A 19,337-nucleotide genomic window follows, 5' to 3' on the forward strand; every position below is an offset into this window, starting at 1 on the left:
GCTGAAAGCCTTGCCTGGTGGAAATTATATGTTTCTTTGCTTTGCTCTGAAACCTTACAATGACAACAGGAATAAAAAAAATGGGTGCAGCAAAAACAGCATCTCATGGACCAAACCAAGAACCCAGAGCCACCCATCCTGCATGAAAACATATAAGAAAGGCTGATGTAATCTGGTGCTGGAAGTTATCCAAATACACACACGTTTTTTAAAAGAACGTTTTCTTGTAAGCATCACATACATTCACCTTGATTGATAACTACAGTTCATCACAAAGTGCTAGCCAGTGTGATTTCTGAGTTATGTGATACAATTACTTATTACTGAACTTCCTACTTCTGTGCGAATTCAATCCCCATAAGAATTAGCTTTCCTCTAATAACCAATCTAATTGCTGTGAGGTCCTCATGCAGAAACAGTCATCAATGGCTACTATGCTAATTCAGTCACCCTAAAATACAGTTCAGATGAAATGCTCTACTGAAATGGACTGTTCCTCAAGTATAATCCTTTTGAGACAATCATGCTGTGTCAAAGATTGATTTGGACCACTATGTCTGAAATCAAGCCACATCAATATTTATTAAGAACAATCCAAGGAATGCCTTCCAGCAGAACGACTTTTCACAGAGATTTTTTCAAACATGCACATTTATTACTCCTGGAAAGGATTATTTCATTTGAAATATTAGACCAATTTAAACTGTGCACTAGGCCATAAAATGGAAGAGACAAGATACGTTGTTGTAAACGTATGTGGAGTTAGGTCAAATCAAAGACACTTTCCTCCACGTAGAACTGTGAAAAGGGCTGGGATAACAGTCTGGAATATAAAAGATGCGTTTCTTCATCTCAATCCTGGCTTTTGAGATGCAGACAGGATCTCAGAAGTTGCTTAACTTCCTCCCCTCTCTTTTCTTTTGGTTTGTTGGGGTTTTTTTCTTTTCCTTGTCCCACTAATTTTTCTTCCACAGAGGTCAGAAGTTATTCAAGGCCAAAACAGGTCAGGCCAATGACCCTCAGAGAAAACCAAGTTCCTGATGATAACTAAGCATGCCCAACAATCCAATGTTAAAGAAAACTGAAAAAAATGTAATTTAAATGCTAAGCATAATCTTGACTAGCTGTCTTTCCTTTCTTAACTTAAATAATATACATCTATAATCTCCAATTCAAACCATACAGCTGCACCATGACTCAACCATTACTGTTTTTTCCTTTTTGTTTAAATAGAAAATCTGAAAGATTTATTCTTGGAAGAAATAACAGCAAACAACAACCAGGAAACAATTTCTAATGCTAAAAATACTAAAGCTACCCTATTAGTTGAAGAAACACGTGGGGGGAAAAAAGGGTCACATGGGTCATCTTGGTACTGCCTGAGGTTACATATGGTCAAGAATTTTATTTTCTAGATTGCTCTAGAATTTCCCACTTTGAGATTTATGCAGAAAAATTACAAAACAAAATCAGCACACTTTGATGCCCTTGAAAGACCATGGCTTAATAGGAAATACCTCAAGATCTTACCAGAATATTTCCACACCAGGTGCACAGAATTTTGCCTTTGATAGTCAACAATATTCTCTGCAGAAACCAGTTGGCATCTAAGTATTCATTATACAAATATCATTTTTTGAAATATGAGCATGGCCTCTTAATGTAGGAAGAAAAATAGCTAGCGACCTCCCTTACGTGATCGGTTATGTTCTTGTTCAGAAAGACATGAATCTTCAGTGCGGTAATGATATAAAAGCAATCCGTGTAGTCATATGGGTTTACACTATCAAATGGCCAAACTGAAGGGGAATGCAGTTAAGACCGGCATACTGGCAGTTAAGAATGGCATACATAAGGCATTATACCCTGGCAGCGTTTAATGTAGCAGTCCTTAGTATGGCACTGTGCTTACACTGAAAGTTCTCTTTCTCTAGCGTGGCCTTGGGATGGTGCTTATTATGTCAATATTTAACATGTCAATATTGAATCCATTAAACATACTTGATATCAGTATGTAACATTTGGTAGCCTTTGATACTACTTTTCACTATACTTAGAACAGGAAACAAATAATTTTAATTCCAATCACAGTATTATTTTTAGAGCTGAGAATCCATTATCTAACACTGCATGAAGCATATATGTTTACACAAAAAAATCCTTTTCTAACTGAAAAGGCGGCATTCTAATATTATTTCAAAACACAACTTGTTTTAGACGTCAAAACAAAGAAATGATCAGAGACATCCTATTGTAATTTTGTCTGTTACATGTTGGATTATTCCTAAAAAATTCATTTTTGTCCAAGTTTTCCGGTGAATTAAATTATAAACAGGTTAAAGCGATTAAGGATATTTCATGTAAAGATAATCCCAGATTACTTCATAACTGTACATAATTTATTAGCGAAGATTTGACTATATGTTATTAAATAGGGCTGGCAAAACAGTTAAGATTTTTCATAAGACATTTTCAGAAAACACTAAAAATCAATTTAATTCTGCTCAGTATAGACCCAGTCTGTTAAACTAATTGCAGACAAAATTAATTTGCCAGATATATCCTGAACTGTTCTAATTATGGGATTTCAAGAATAAAGGCTACAAGAGCTTTACTGATTAAAACACTTATTTTCCACTCACAATTTTGTCAAAATAAATTCCTTTGCAGCTGAACTTGCTTATTTTGTTGTCTCAGCTCCAAGGTGTTCTTTCTAAAAGTTTCAGCAAAATCTACTGACTTCATATTCAATTTATTTTGTAGGAGAATAACCAGTAAGAGTTTCTTTTGCCCTTCCCTAAACTGACATTCAGTTTTGGAGGAGGTGATTTAGAGAAAGGAGTTGCTATAAAAATGTAAATAATGTCATATTAAGGGAATTATCTGTGCTGGTGTACAGTGGTGGATCGCTTAATATTTGCAAGGGGCTTAATTTTAATGACATCTCAGTTATAGAAACAGTCTTGCCATAGCAGCATAGAGCTCAGACTGAGCTAATATACTCTGCACCTTTCTGCATTGAGGGTATGACACTTATGCTGGAAACAGACATCCTCTTTGAATTGCAATCAGCTGTACCGCAACATGTCAGGGCACAGCTGCTTTGCTTAAATGACATCTGCAGATGTCACCAGGGCTGTTGTCCCACTGGGTCAGTCGCCTGCCCCTCTCAGTAATCCAGGGACTCAAAACTGTAGGAAAAGGGCCCTGGGTACCACACCCTGACTTGGGACACACATCTGTTTGCAGGAAAAGGGCTCGATCCTCTGCACTTGCATACCAGAGGGGATCCTGTCTTGAGGGGATTAAAGTACAGAGTTGGGGGAACTTCCATGGGGATCTCCCCTCTCCCTTCCCCATCTGCATTTGTGCACTGCGCGTTGACCCAGGGTGTGGCACCATGATAGGTGCTCTGGGGCCTAGTGCACTTTTGTCACTTGCAGATGTGTGCAGCGGCAATAATTCCCCCAGTGAAGTGTAGAAGAGGAGAGGGGAACTGCTATGGGAGTCATTTCCCCTGCACATTCTGCAGGTCCCCGCTTTTGCTTACACACTGTCATTGGTAAATTGCTTCATATATCCAAACAAGCTGGAGTAGCTCTACATGACACTGCTGTCAATAGTGTAAATATATCCTTAATCTTATTAGTTCCATTATGAACTTCGGTGAAGCTATTTAAGTGCTTAAAAAGTAAGTGTGTACTCAGTCATGTAACTAGGAGTACACAAGTGGGGCACCAGCCCTGGGCACAGCTTAGAGGGCACCACCAGAATGGTGGCCTCAGGGAAGCTTACACAATGGTGACAGCAGGAACCTGTATACAACAGCAGCAGCAGTTGTTGCCAGTGTGTGGACAGCCTGGGCTGCCAGCAGCAATAGCAGGGGTATCAGCTTCTGATAAGACTTTTTGCCACTTAGCACCCCCACCTTTACCCAGGGGGCCAACATTCCCACTTCTATCTCTGTATTTGCCTATGTGTTTTGCTAGAGGTCTTACCATCTGGCATGGTCAAGACCCACAAGACCCATCCTTTCCTTGCATCTATACCACATATCATTTAGGCCCTGGCTGCCCAATTTCTGGATGGCATGGGGCTGCAGACCCCATGGGCCACAAACTCCAGGTCACCCACCATATGGGAGACCCTCCTTGGTGTCCCCCACACTGGATGAGCAGCCTGGCTCCCCTCTGTTGTGTGGTCAGTACAACCAACCCAGCTCCTTTCTTCTGTGCTGGCTGTACAAGCGGCAAAGCCTTTTTTTTTTGTCGTGCATGCAGCCTGAGCAGACAATCCCCTCTCTTGATGTACAGGTATCCTTGATCTCCCCTTAATGCATATGCAGTGTCCTTCTGCCAGCCACCCCCTAGAGCAGGGGCAGGAACAGAAGCTGGTTGATGTGGGGAGAGCCTGGAGACCTCAGCCACCACAGCAGCAGAAGTGATGGGGGAAGCAGCAGCTGGGCAAGAACTGGGGGGGGCTGTATATAACTTTGCACGCAGCCCACAGGCCACCAGTCAGACAGCCCTAATCTAGACTCTGATCCTACAAATCACTATACACTATATAACTTTTTGCACATGAGTAGTTCCTTTGAAATCAATAGGACTATGCTCATGGACTTAAATGTATGCATAAGTATTTTGCTGGACAGGGGCCTGTATCTTTTATTCATGATTCAAAATCCTTGGTAACCTTTGCTGATATTTCTGTTGCAATTGTATAACTGCATGTTGTATAAATCAGAGGGTACATATTCAGTTGCAAATGAAGAGACATATTCGGAGCTTCACATTCAGAATGGTTTGGCACCTATATAGAGGGCCCAGATAGCAAGTTACTTATGATAGGGGAGTTGGGGATTAGGATTATTTGTACAACTGGCAGGGCTATAAAAAAACTGTGCGTTTCTTCCCTGCCCCAGTCTTCTGTTTTTCAAAAATAACAACCAAAATCCTTTAATTCACACCCTTGTACTACACTGAGGAATGGATTAAATGGATCAAATTAAATAAATCGAAAATCCATGTCAGAAATGGAAAAACTGCAGGCAGAAAAGCAAGAAACAGCAGTATAATACATAACAGCAGTAGTGTGCCAGGACAAGTTTGCCCCTCGATATGTCCAGGTAGACTCAGAATCATCGGTTTTGTGTTAAGTAGAACGTTCTCCCATTAGAAAGCCTGAAGCTGAAAAACAAATCTTTTAAAGGATTTCTACTAGCTACACTTCCCATTCTTCAACTTCTCAGTAGTCAACATTCTGGTTTCAGAACATAAGGCTTTGGAGAACGGATTTTTGCCTGAGCAGCAGGTTTGCTGGCTACTTTATTTATGTTGCCACATAGCCACTCTGTCAATCAATGCTTAGTACATGGAGCCCCTATTACCAAATCACAACCTTATCACTCTGCTTCCTTTTGCAAGTGATCTTCTACCCAAAAAATTGCTTAGCTATGAGTAACAGCAAAAAAGTCAGTGAAAACACGGCACACAACTACAGTTTAAAAAGCACCTATGCACGTTACATCTCTCCCTATTCGAGGGGAAAGCAATTTGTGCACAAAGGGTTGTCTAACATTTCTGCCATCTATATGGCTAGTTCAATAAAAGGTATTACTAAACAAAGCCTGCTTCTGGCATTCTTGTGGAAGCTTTTAAGCACCTGCTTATGATTAAGCATGTCCTTAAATCCTATTGAGTTCAATGGCATTTCAATAATGCTTTCCTGAAGAGGTATTAATTGAGGGCATTTTTAGCATAAGTCTGTAGGTCTGATTCATTACTGCATTTGTGCAGCATTTCACATGCTGAGAGTACATTAGCACTGCAGCAAGAGGTAGAAATAGAGTTTATGTCAACATACCCAAACAGAGGCATAACAGGGCAGGAGCAGAATACAGGTCAATACTGGCTTCCATGCTGCTGGTAGCAGGAGTGTGCCCAGGTGCCAGCTGCAACAAAAGCTATATTTGTGTGTACTCTTCAAAGGTGGCACCTGGAACTGCTGCCCTGGTCACCCGTTGTGCCACTGTCCTCAAGCTAGCATTATACTAGACAGGTCAGGTACAGAGAGCTGTAGAGCTTTGGCAGTGAGGGAGAACACAGAATCATAGAAAAGTAAGGCTTAGAGGGAGCACGTGAGGTCTACCCCAGCCCCTCGCTTACCGCAGGATCATCTCTGACTAAACCATCCTAGTTAATTGTCTAACCTTGTCTTGAAAATATTCTGCGAAAACACTCCCAAGCAAAACTCACTGAGAACCCAAGGGAAATACTCGGCTAGTTGCATGCACTGAGCTCCACACTCACAGGACCACAGTGCTAACTATGCTCACAGGTTTATAAAGCTAGCCACAGTACATCTAGCTGAGCTGTAGCCACATCTTTGCAGTGAAGCCATATTTTTGGGAATTGGTTAATGGTGGTTTTCAGACTTTTGCCCTCAAAACAAGGTAAAGCCCACATCAGGGGCTACCCCCAACTTTTGCCCTGTTGCAAAAGCATTGTGTCACCTGAGAAAAAAGTCTATGATGCAAGAACACCACCACAATCCTGTCACATTTCCAAATGTACCCTCATTCTAAATGTACCTGCAGTTAGCAGGTGACGCTGCAGGTAGCACTCCAGAGCAGGTATATGCTGGAATGTGATCTTTAATTATTACCTGACTATATGCTACAGCAGTGAGGGCCAACGTTTTCGGCAGGCAGGCCACAAATTAGCCCCATAGCTTCCCCAAGTGCCACTCCAGTCCCCTTCCTCTGCCTACGCTGCTGCTCTGCTTTCTGCTACACACCCTATGCTCCCTGCCTGATTTGCTTCTTTGTGTGACAAAAATAGAACCCCTGAAAAGAACTTACCCGGGGGAGAAGACAAGCAGAGCTGCTGCGAGACCACGCCAAGCCAAGGGAGCAGCGGATGCAGAGCCACAACCAGAGAAAGCACCGTGCCAGAAGGAAAAAAAAAAAGCCAAAAAACAGCTGATCCAGGAGGTGCCAGGATTGGCTCCTGTGCCAGTGTGGACACGCTTTATGGCCGCATGCCAGTGCCAATTCGCTGGCCAGCCCACAGAACCAGGAATAAAAACCACGCCAGACAGGAAGCTGGGGGGACCAGAAGTGGGATTCCCTTGCGGGCACTCAGTGACCCAGAACAGAGCTGTGCTCCATGGAGGGAAAGTGGTGGCAGCCCCAAAATGGGGCTTTTGGAGATATTTCAAGCCCAGAAAGGCAGTATTACTTACCTGAGGCAGAGCCGTGGATTCATGACGTCTCCTGAACAACGAATTGGGCTCACCAGGAACCTGCGGAGAGAAGAAGAGAGAGCTGTCTGTGCCATGGTGATGACAGACTAAGAAAATTGAAACCGACACTGGAAGTCAAGGTAACCCGGGGTCAGGAAGAAGCTAGGTCAGGCCCAGTGCAGCAAAAGCCAAGTGAGGTGAACTGACATCCGTACATTTTTATACAGTTTCAAACGGCCAAGACATGTGTACCAACACCATGACCAAACCTAGAAGACCAGGATTCAACATCATTCGTTGGTGTTAGGTGGGGTATAGGGGAGGTGGAGCCCCAAAATGGGAAGACTGACAGGAGGATCAAAGGAGGGGACCAGGAGGGATGGAACTTAGATCTTCCTCCCTCCTAAATATATTTATTCTAGCAAATAAATGGCAGGTGAGAACTGTGACAGCTGAAATTATGTCTGTGTGATAAAAGTGCTTGCTGAAGGCTCTATGAAGATTAGACTAAGTGTTTTTCTGTATTTGTTTAGATATTAAGCTATATGTTGTTGCTAAAAGCCTAAGTAAAGTTTAAGAAGTAGTGAGGCCTTGTATAAAGTAAGGCCTAGTAAATTTAGCAAAGCCTTGAAGTAGTAAGGCCCTGTGGCGTAGTTACAATTACTTTATCAAAGGAATGCAAGGCTTGTAATGCTATTGGTCAGTCTAAGGACAGTTGAAGTAAAAAGAATCTGAGTGGTTGTACATTATCAGTACCATTCAGGAGCTATAAATTAGCTGAAATATCTGGAAACCATTCTGAACGAAGATACAATCTGTGGAAAGGATTAGTTAGCTGTGGGCCTGTGGACTTTGAGGAGCCCAAGGACTGAATTCCAGGGTCCTTCCCAGTACCTCTCTGACAGTGCTGATAGGGGACACCTGACTTCGCTGAACTTTGTGGAAAGATAAACTTGCTGTACATCAGGCATCAGAGGGGACTGCCGATAAGTGCCGACATGAATTGTTCTTGTCTGTCATTGTTTGTCTTATTAATACGTGTAGTTGTGTTTTTGTTAAGTCAATAAACCTTTCTTACCTTTCTACCCCCGACCATACTCTCAATCCTGACCCCTCTGCAGGTGGCTGGGACAGAGAACCACTGAAGACCTTCTGAAATCTGACTCGATAATTGACCATCTTTCCTGTGGCCAATGGTGACATCTGATAAACTGGTACACACCAGATGCTCTGGTGAACAGCACAGCCAATTACACTTTGCTTTCTGCTTCTTGCCCTATCTACGTGCTGTGCTTCTTGTTCCCTCCCTGATCTGCTGTGTGTAACACACAGAGACTGCCCATGCCAAAGATTGGCCACTCGTGTGCTACAGTCTCTCTCAAGTAATACAAAAAAGCATTTTTTCTCCAGTGCTAGATAAGTGTGTGTAACAACTAAGCACACTGTAAACTGTTCTTTCATATTCCTAGCGATTCCATGAAATTAACTTCTATGGAAATTATACAATGAAAACAATACATAGTCCACATATTACAGAGGCAGTATTAATTTAAAACTGCATTAAAAATATACTTGGTGTAGAATTTAATAAACTGCTTCAATGTTTTTATCACTTTAAAGGCAGTTTCACAAACACATTTTAACAGTAGATAGATTGGGTTTATATTTACACTATTTTGCTCCTTTATTTGGTGTAAAGTGGCTGAGAATATCTCTCACAGATAGCAGATACAATTAAATCATCAGCATAAGCAGTTGAATATCTTCTTAAAGGAAGGGGGTGAGAATAAAAATAAAATAAAATTTAAAAAAAATCAAACATACTTGCTCTTAGCTAGTTAGAAATTCATAACCTTCAACTTAATAGTATACAAATTCTCACACAACTTCTCAACCATTAAGAATTTCTTAACAATATGTTTATAAAGAGTAAATCCAATAACTGTTATAACTGCTTTACAGTTCAGAAATGTGGACTACATATGCTAGGCACAGCAGGAGATTGAACAGCTTCCACATGAGATGTCTGCCCAAGATCCTGAAAATAAAGTGGGAAGACAAAATGCCAGACACAATGGTGCTGGAGTATGCAGGACTGACACACTTATCAACCACTGTCAACAAGAAGAGGTTGTGATAGCTTGGCCATGTCAGGATAATGGGAGGAGGCCATAACCTCAAGAATATTTTGTACAGCAAGATTCAGGATGGCTCTAGAAAGCAGGGTCATCCTTTATGGCAGTACCATGATGTGTGCAAAAATTATATGAAGTCATTCAACATCCAGATCAAAAGCTGGGAGGAGTGCACAGAATGCCATCAATCTGGAGAGAACATCTGGCACTGGGTAGAGCTCAGCATGAAGCAGCTTTGATCCAGAGAATGGAAGCAAAGCGAGAAAAAAGGAAGCAGCACACAGTAAACTCAGACTCCAATTCAGACAACACCTGGATCTGTAAAACTTGTAACCAACTATGTTGCTCTTGAATTGGTCTTGTCAGTCACAAGCAAACTCTTCAGGCACCTGATTATACCTCTTAACACACAGCACCCTGATCCAGAGGTTGCCTACAAATCCAGTAACAAGAAAAAATAGTAACTAAATATGTTTACAAGGGCTGAATGATTAATCAGAGAAATTAAAGAGATATCGTTTGCAATTCTCAAGAGATCTTTGAACAGGCTTGACTCAACTGCCTACTGAAAGCAAAGAAAGCAGAATTCTGGAATACAGGTTGTAAGACTGCCTGATGAAACAGCAGTCTGAACAGTCACTGTCCAAATACATAATACAGAAGTACATATCATATTAATATATGTCCATTAAAAAGTACGTTATTACTTACATTTTCAAATTCAATCCATATATAGTGGAATGTTAATCATCACAAATGAAAAAAAAAGGTGTTACATGTCTATAAAAACTATGGAAAATTGATTTTTCTTTTTTTATTTTTAAATGCATACAATAAGTCTGCAGTATGGTACACTTGTAACAATTGTGTAATCCTAAGACTCTATGCACTTGCAGCAGGTCAAATAGAAGTGGTGCAAATTTGAGCCAGGGCTTTTTGCCTCAACACACATGCTTGGACATGCACTTTCTTGTGGAGCAAATTGTGCCACTTGGGGCAAAATAACCCTGTCTAGCTCCTTCTGGATCTGCAGCCAGGGGGAGCTAGAGCCCAGGGCCAGCACCTGTGCTGTCCAAGCAGTATAAAAAGCTGCCCTGTGCTGGCCCCCGCGGTATAAAAAGCTGCCCTGGCAAGTAGCTCAGGGCTACTCGCTCTCAGGACCTTCTGGGGCCCAGCGAATTGGTACCTAGGAACACTATCCCTTGTGCCAGCTGGACTGCTGAAGCAACCATGAGAGTTCCCTGCACCTTTTACCCACTGCAGCAGTCTGGCAGTGGGGCTGCTGCCTGTCTGTGACCTGCTGCGACCTTCTGCACACCTGCCAGACCCGGATGGGGACTGCACAGCCAGTAGAGGCATCTGCCCCTCTGGGCCGGCTGCCAGTGTGCTGTGGCTTCAGGGTTGGCCTTTGTGCGGCACTACTGCCATGTGTGACCCCTGCCCGGCCATTTGGGCAGCTATCACCCAGAAGATGTTCTGGGCATGGTGGCCTGCTTTGAACTGTCAACCTATGTTCTCCTGGCCCCAACTGGCCAGGAGGTCAGCCACAGCCAGATGGGTCCATGGTGCCAGCTCTGAGCAGGCAGGGTCCTGCCACTAGCCTCCCTACCAGAAATTCTAGTGTTCCCTATTGGAAAACTGAAAAATCCCTAATAAAAAATCCCAAAGTCACTCTGTAAAATACCCAAAAATCCATGTTCCTCCACAATTAAAACAAAAGACCGCTATAAAGAGAGAGAGAGAGAGAGAGAGTGAGACAGAGAGACAGTGATCAGTTGAGCAATGTTTTATTGATATATCTAGTGTTAAAGCAATTTGGAAGACTACCAGTGTCTCTATCATCATAATAAAGTGAATTCCAAATACATGTTTCATGAATTCATGAATATATATTTTGCTGCCCTCCACACAGGCTACAGGCCCCACCAACAGGAGCCACAGCCCCCCCCCCCCCAGGGGCTACCCCAGGGCCCATATGCCCCACCCCATCCCCACTTGTTCCCCCAGCCCCCTGGATTCCTGCCCTGCCTGGTCCCATCCCCCACCAGCTCCTGCAGCCCCCCCAATGGCTGCCCCACCAAGCCCCAGCCCACCCACTCCCCCAGACCCCTCACAGCTGCCCTACCCAGCCCCAGCCCCCACTTGTACCCCCAACCGCAGCCTCTGGCACTTAATAAAAAAAAAAAAAGCCTCCACTTACCAAGCAGGGGCTGTGGGGGCTCTAGCACCTCCTGGCAGAGCCCCCCCAGGGCAGCACAGGGCAGCAGGGCCTGGGCTGGGGCCACTAGGGCAGTCACCCTGCCCTGAACTGTGTGGAAGGACCCCAGTGACCTCAATGGCAGCTCAAACTGCCGGTAAGTGCTGGGTTTTTTGGGGGGGTTCCCCCCAATGGGGGGTGAGGCAGGGAAGGGATTGGGGGGCTCAGGGGGTAGGCAGGAGGTGAGGCCAGGTGGAGAAGGGCTCAGGGGGCTCAGGGGGCTGCGGTGGGGTTGGGGCCAGGTGAGAAGGGGATTGGGAGGATGGGGGAGTGGGAGGGGTCAGCAGGTGCCCCCCTTCATGGTCCCCTCCCCCATCCTCCAGCCCCCCAACCCCTTACTTACTGGCAGTGGTGCCTGTGTCCAGCTCCCTGCTGCTGGCATGCTGCCTACCCTGCACAGGCAGTCAGCGTGCCTCAGCACCAGGATGAGGGTTAACCATAAAGACGCTCTGGCAGCCATAGCATCTCTGTGGAGGACCCATCCTCTGGTTGCCTGCCCCACTTTTTTCTGTGGGGCTGTTTGACCCCTGGATATCCATGGGTCTAATTTTGCCCCCGTGCTGGAAATCTGCAGTCCAGGGAACATTTTCTCATACCTGCACATGCCTCTTGCAGCATCTCAGCAGGGTTTGAGATGCTGCAAGAAGCACGTGCAGGCTTGTCTGGATGCACCTTATAAGGGTATTTAGGGCATCCTAAGGGCATCTTAAGTATAGGGTTTCCAATCCTAGTTTAATATTTAGGGAAGTGATTTATGAATCATGTTATGAAGAAGGTCCAGGTGGCAACAATCAGGTTTGTTAAGGGATGAAGCCATTCTTGGGGTAGAGGGAAAAGAAGCAATCTGCTTCCATTGTCTTGGGTAAGTATCACAGCCCACAGCAGCATTTATGTTTCAGAGTTATCAGCAAAAGCAAACAAAATGCTCTCTAAAAATAATTGGTTTTGGACACTAAAATCGTCTGGGTGTTCTTCTGATGAAAGAATAGAGGGCCAGCCCACTCACAGTATAGGTACAGTAATTTAAAAATGACAGGCAATAAAAGAAATATTAATTCTTTCTCTTCTGATTTAGCTGAACTAGAAAAAGTGTATATCATTTTATGTCTGAATTTGGTAAGTGAAAGTAACTCATGTTTTACTAGATAAAACTATTTAAAACATAAAAAATGCCTACTCTCATAATTAGCATATTTTGAAAAGGAAGTTGGCTCACTGCAAAATGTTTAAATATAGTATTATGTGATTATATGTGAAAGTCTGTAATAGGCTTAATAGGCTCATGAAAAGCATATTTACATCATATTACTTTTCAGTTTCATGTCATAGTAATGAACATAAAAAGTGTATAATAAAAATCTTATTATGAAGCTGTTCAAATGTCATTTCAAATTTCAGGCTATCAAGGTGAAGGTGAAAGGAAGACCAGAAACACAATAGCTGGAGGACAAAAACACAAATTAGATGCCCGAGATGCAACAAGTAAGAAAAGGAAGGTCAGACTAGTATTTTTTACCTATGTACTATAAAGGTGACATTTCTTACATTTATATATGCATAGTTTTAGCAAAATTTACACACTGGTTAGGTTAGCCCCTATGGAAATCTCCATTTATACACAAGTGGCCAGTTGACTATGGCATCAACATGTACAAATTAATCACAGAATTATAAAATTGCACTCTAAATAAATGGCTTATATCAGAAAATTCCATCAGCTACTAAACTACCTTGCTAGTGTTTAACAACTTCTTCAGTGAGTGAATATTTGTCTTTATGTGGGCATAGCTATACCCTCTTCCTGCCAAACTTGATATACCCTAAAGAAAGCCTGAGCATAGCACTGGGGCATGCACTCAGAACCCCTCTAAACTTCAGTGCTTTATTGCTGCATGTCGTTTCATCAAGAGTAGGTACAAATATGCATGCTTGTTCCTTTGTGATAGTCTCAGCCTCAGCAGGGAGATGGCATAGAGATGGCCTTTGGGCCCTTTTCCTTTTTTTCCATCCCTTCCATTTTATTCTACTTTATGACTCTCACTCTTGAATGGCAAGATTCAGCAGTCTTTTCTTGGACATCTCATTGGACTATTAGAAGAAAGTGTGTGACGTGATCATATCACACTGCCAAAAGAGGTACAGGCCAACCAGGGATGGGGAGGTGTATTGTAATATTTATGCAGACAGAGACTAATATTTCACTGTGGGTTTCAAGAATAATGAATAAGCTACATATTTTAAATGATGTGGCCTTATGATGTCATTCAAAAGCCCTGACTTAATTACAGCTTTGTTCTGTGCATCTGGTTATAAATTATTTTGTGTATTGCTATTCTATAAGAAGCTGGTAGTTAACTCTTTTAAAATTAAAAAAAAAAAGAAAGCTGGTACTTCAAAAAGGAAACACCATATTAAAATAAAATAGGATCTAGTACAGGACAAAGGGTGTGTCACGGCGGGGTCCTCTAGGAGGGCCGTGATCTCCTCAAGGTCCCTCGCTCCGTGTCAAGGCCGTCCCAAGGCACCCTCTTATTCTCGCCCGCCACTTCTTGCTGGTAAATATCAGGTTGGGAGGCTGCCTATGACTCCCTGGGCATGGCTACTCGGGACCTCTGTCCCCCTGTGTTCCTGGACCCCTTGGGGGTCTCCCAGTGTAATGGGTGCTCCCCAGGCACCCTAACCTTATGGGCTGCACGTGGCTCCAACCATCCCTAATACCACGCCCCAAGCCTCGCAGATGTGTAAGACGTTGTTAGGTCAAACTACACCTATGCCCACACTTAGGCCTGCTTTACAATAAGCTGGTCCCCTCTGGGACATCCCCTCGAGCCGCCGGTCTTTTAGGCCCACCACACCACTACCCTCTCTAGTACGGGCTCACCGCGCTGCTACTCCCCGTCCTCTTGGGGCAACCACAGCACCTTGCCCTTCTCAGGGACGCTGTACTGCTAAACCTTTCTGTCTGGGTCCACTGCAGCACCCTGCCCCTGCCCTGGGTTTTCCGCGGTGCTAGCCTGTTACCGGGCTCCTCAGTATGGCCCCTCTCTAGGGCTCCTAAGTATGGCCCCTCTCTAGGGCTCCTCAGTAATCGCCCCTCCCTGGGGCTGGGGTCTATGCACCCCGCAAGTGACACCCTTGCTGGCATCTGCTGTGCCCGTCCTGGGCTCCCTAATATGGCGCTCCCCCTCTTCGGGGCTCGCCGTGCCCACCTTGGGCTCCTCAATAGACCAATATGGCGCTCCCCCTCTTTGGGGATCGCTGTGCCCACCTCGGGCTTCTCAATAGTCCGATATGGCGCTCCCCCTCTTTGGGGCTCGCCGTGCCCACGTTGGACTCCCTGATAAAATCGCCCCTCTCTCTGGGCCTGGGGTCTATGTACCCCGCACACAACCCGGGGTCTGTGTTCTCCGTCCGCAACCCACTGGTTGCACCCGCAACCAACTGGCTGCGCTTCTCACTGCCAGTTGCGCCTGCACTGGGGCGTAAGCTGCGCCTTCACTGGCGCTGTGAGAATAATGTGCCCTCCTGGCACTAGACTGCGCCCTCACTGGCGCTGGGGCACCCCACCCCTATGGGGTCCCCTTGAGAATAATGCGCCCTCTTGGTGCTAGACTGCACCCTCACTCAGGCACTGGGGCCCCACCCCTATGGGGTCCCTATGAGGCCTCCTCCAACCCCTACAGCCTCACCCAAGCCTCCGGTTCTAATACCAACACTAACCAAACAAAACACAAGCCTCCTGGCTGTAACTTAACCCAAGGCCGCCTGGCTGCAACAACATAGCTCCTGCACCACAGAGCCACCATCCTTCGGACTGCTCGAGCAGTCCTGGCATCTTAGCCCCATGAGTTCCTGCCTCTCTGGCTGCTGGCAGGGAACTACCAGCCTGGCCTCAGCCCTGGGCTTTATAAAGGCCAGGCCCTGCCCCCTTCTGGCCAGCTGGTTCTTATCAGTTGCCCTGGCAACCTGCAGCTGCGCTCGTTATCTCCGCTGGGGCTCTTTATGTACTGTCAGAGCTTCTCCTCTGGCAGCTTTCCCCTCTCTAGGAGCAGGCACTAAGGTGCCCTGCGACAGGGTGATATTGTGCTTAAACCACTGGACTGGGATTCAGGAACTTTACATTCAACTTAGGGCCACTGCAGACTTCTGGTGTAACTTTGGACATGGTATTTAATCTCTTGTCTGATTTCTTCCCCCCTATAAACACAGAATATAAATGCTGTCATTCTTCTGTCCTATGCTGTAGTGTATTTAGTTTGTGAGCTCCTTGTCACACCTAGCACATAGGACCTTGGGATCATCTAACCACTCTCATAATAAAGTAATTACAGTGCTGGATAATACATTTGTGTTATCTTCCACGCTTATTGTCATGTTTGGGAGGAGCCTTTTGTAAACACTCCCCTTCAAAATCCTCTTTTCTCTGAGTCTACAAATAACTTGACAACATTTAGGCTGCCAGCCTGCTTAGACCATTTGGTATATTACACAATAATGTCTCATTTCCTTGAATGACTCAGCCTGTCTATTGATCTTTTGTGGAGTCCATTTTATCCTTCTGTTCTTTTTTTGTATTGTGCCTCTTACAACAAGGCCCTCATCCACAACTGGACCTATGAATTATAGCAATACAGACAGACAGACAGACAGACAGACATCGCCATACTCAGTTTCTTCCTCAAAAGACCATCCATTGAAAACCCCCATACAAATGAAAGGAATAAATATGAGGGCCTATAGTTTTCTCATTCCATGGATCACTTCATTTTCTGTTAGAGGATCACTTCCTTCTCCTCACTGGATAGCTGCCAAAACATTTCATTTTATAGATGACAAGGGATTTATTTAGATTAGGGACCCACAGAGCACTATCTGAGCAACATGTGAGGTGGATACCAAGCAGTGGTATAAATAATTTCAAGACCAATGTTCTTTCTGACTAGTTCTGTTTAATATTAACATTGTTTTCCATTCACTCAAAAGCTAGGTAATCTAGCATCTACTCTGATGTGGATGCTCACAGCATTGTTTATCACATGAACAATAACAGATTAAGGAAGAGATGTGCTGAAGTACAACTTTGTAATCAGTGGCTGTTGATGAGTATTTATGATAGCATAAACAATAAGTTAAATTACTAATCATTCTTCTCATTCATTGTGTTGATTAAGCTCTCTAGCTACATGAACAACATTTTAAAAGATATATAAGCTGCTGATGTAAATCTTTTAAAAAGGTGTTGAGAAGAAATTTAAGAGGGGTTTTGTTAAGTAACATGAAAGTGAAAAATTACACCGAGACACTGAAGTGAAAAACTGCACTCACTATAAGAGCATTCATCGTGCTGATTGCTCCAAATTTTCCCTCATTTTAACAAGTGGAAAATCTTCTCTATATAGTAAAGCAGTAATTGAAAATTTCTTCTAACTAGTTCCAGTCAGAAATTTTGCTGCAGCAAGAGATTTTTAAAAGATTATTCTCCTTCTGATTTTCAGTTGACTATGCTTTTTAGTCCTGGAGAGTCCTCACTGATAAAAATAAATTCTATTTTTATTAAAGAGAAAAATTCACTTACTTGAATGGGCATCTGCTTTCTATGCCAAATAAAAAACTAAGTTTCAATATTTATTTTGGATGTTACCCTATATCAAGTTTCAAAATGTATTATAGTTCCATGACATTATTCCTAGTCTTATTAAACATGGGTCAATTATGTTTTATCCTTGTCCATTCAGCAGTAATAACTAGTATAGTAGTACAGTACCTCTTAAACTTAACACGCCCCTTGTAAGCCTCAAGACATCCCTCTAATGTTTGGATCTTGCCTCCATTCTAGATGGTGACCTTTGTGGGGCACAGTCTAGTTTTCAATTCATCTGTAGGGTATTGATACAATTGGACACTAACAGGGGCCCATAGATACTACTACTATATAGAAAAGAAATAATAATCACAGAAAGCCTTAACTGGTGGAAAATATGCATTTCTTTGCGGTAGTAGTTGTCTGCATTCTAAATAGGACTAAAAGAAAATGGAGTCAGAAGTGACTGAGTACTTCAGGAGGTTTTTTTATTCTTTTGATATAGATTGCTTTAAAAAACAACAGCATAATATAATGCTTTTTAACCTACATAACAAAACAGTGGTAAAATTAAGGCAAGCAGCAGGGTAAGGAAACAAACATGAAACTAGAAGCGAGAAAGGTGGCGCATAGAAGAAAATAAACTTATGAATAAGGTCTGGAATTAAATTGATTCATTTTTCAAAGCAGACTCACTTCCTGTGTTCATATTTTGAATCATTATTGTGCCATGAATCATTATCCTGCAATATTAATATAACAGATGGCTTCTTTAGTTATTAGGTGATGCAGCATTATAAACTTTTAATTATGGAAAAAGGAAATTAGTGTTAATGACTTCTTAATGTAAAATCTTTTAGTCAGAAATGGAACTTGCCATAAATGTTAATAAGTAATTTTTGAAGGCCATGAGTCATTGACTCAAGATGAGAAAAATTACATGTAAAATCCATCACCCCTAAGACCCAACAGTTTGCAGATATCTCTGAAATAGAACGAGCTAAACTGGAGTGCCTTAGGACTCAATCCCATTTTTACCAATAGTATGACAACAACTTCAGTGATTTCTCCTACAAGCAGGATTTGACTTACAGTTTAAGAGGGTGGGAGAAAACACAAAACAATGTGGTTAATAAGGACCCAACTTTCCCTGCCCACTGTGGGTCATGAGGCCTGGGTGAGGGAGAGTCTTTGCCCTCCATCGAAGCTGACCTCATGAAGGAACACCTTGAGAGGCTGGATACCTTCAAGTCAGCCAGCCCTGACAGTTTACACCCAAGGGTACTCAAGGAGCTGGCAGGCATCATAGCTTAGGCCCTGGCACAGATCTTTGCGAACTCTTGGTGCTCTGGTGAAGTGCCCAAAGATTGGAAGAAGGCCAATGTCATGCCAATCTTCAAGAAAGGGAGGAAAGTAGATCTGGCAAACGACAGACCCATCAGCCTGACCTCTATCCTGGGGAAGGTCTTGGAAAAGATTATCAAAGAGGCCATCCTTAACAGACTAGCTGATGGCAATATCCTGAAGGATACCCAGCATGGGTTTGTTGTGGGTAGGTCTTGCTTGACCAATCTCATTTTTCTTTTACAACCGGTGACCTATCACCTGGACAAGGGGGAAGAGATCAATGTCATATATCTTGACTTTAAAAAAGCCTTTGATCTGGTATCCCATGATCACCTCTTGGCAAACCTGCCTAACTGTGGCCTTGACCACACCACAATCTGCTGCCTGGGGAATTGGCTCTGCGTTAGGACCCAGAGGGTGGTGGTTGACAGAAGCCAATTGTCTCGGTGCACGGTCATCAGTGGGGTCCCTCAAGGCTCTGTCCTAGGGCCTATACTGTTTAACATCTACATCAACGTGGGCATTGGTGTCAGAAGTGAACTGTCCAAGTTTGCTGATGACACCAAACTCTGGGGTAAAACATCCACACCTGAGGACAGGAGGGTGATCCAGGCAGACCTCAACAGGCTCATGAAATGGGTGGATGAGAACCTGATGGTGTTCAACACTGAAAAATGCAAGGTTCTCCACCTTGGGAAGAAAAACCTGCAGCATGCTTACAGACTCGGCAGTGCTACACTGGTTAGCACTACAGATGAAAGGGACTTGGGGG

The sequence above is a fragment of the Alligator mississippiensis genome, chromosome 3, assembly GCF_030867095.1.
Source record: "Alligator mississippiensis isolate rAllMis1 chromosome 3, rAllMis1, whole genome shotgun sequence".
In the NCBI taxonomy this organism is placed as follows: Eukaryota; Metazoa; Chordata; order Crocodylia; family Alligatoridae; genus Alligator; species Alligator mississippiensis.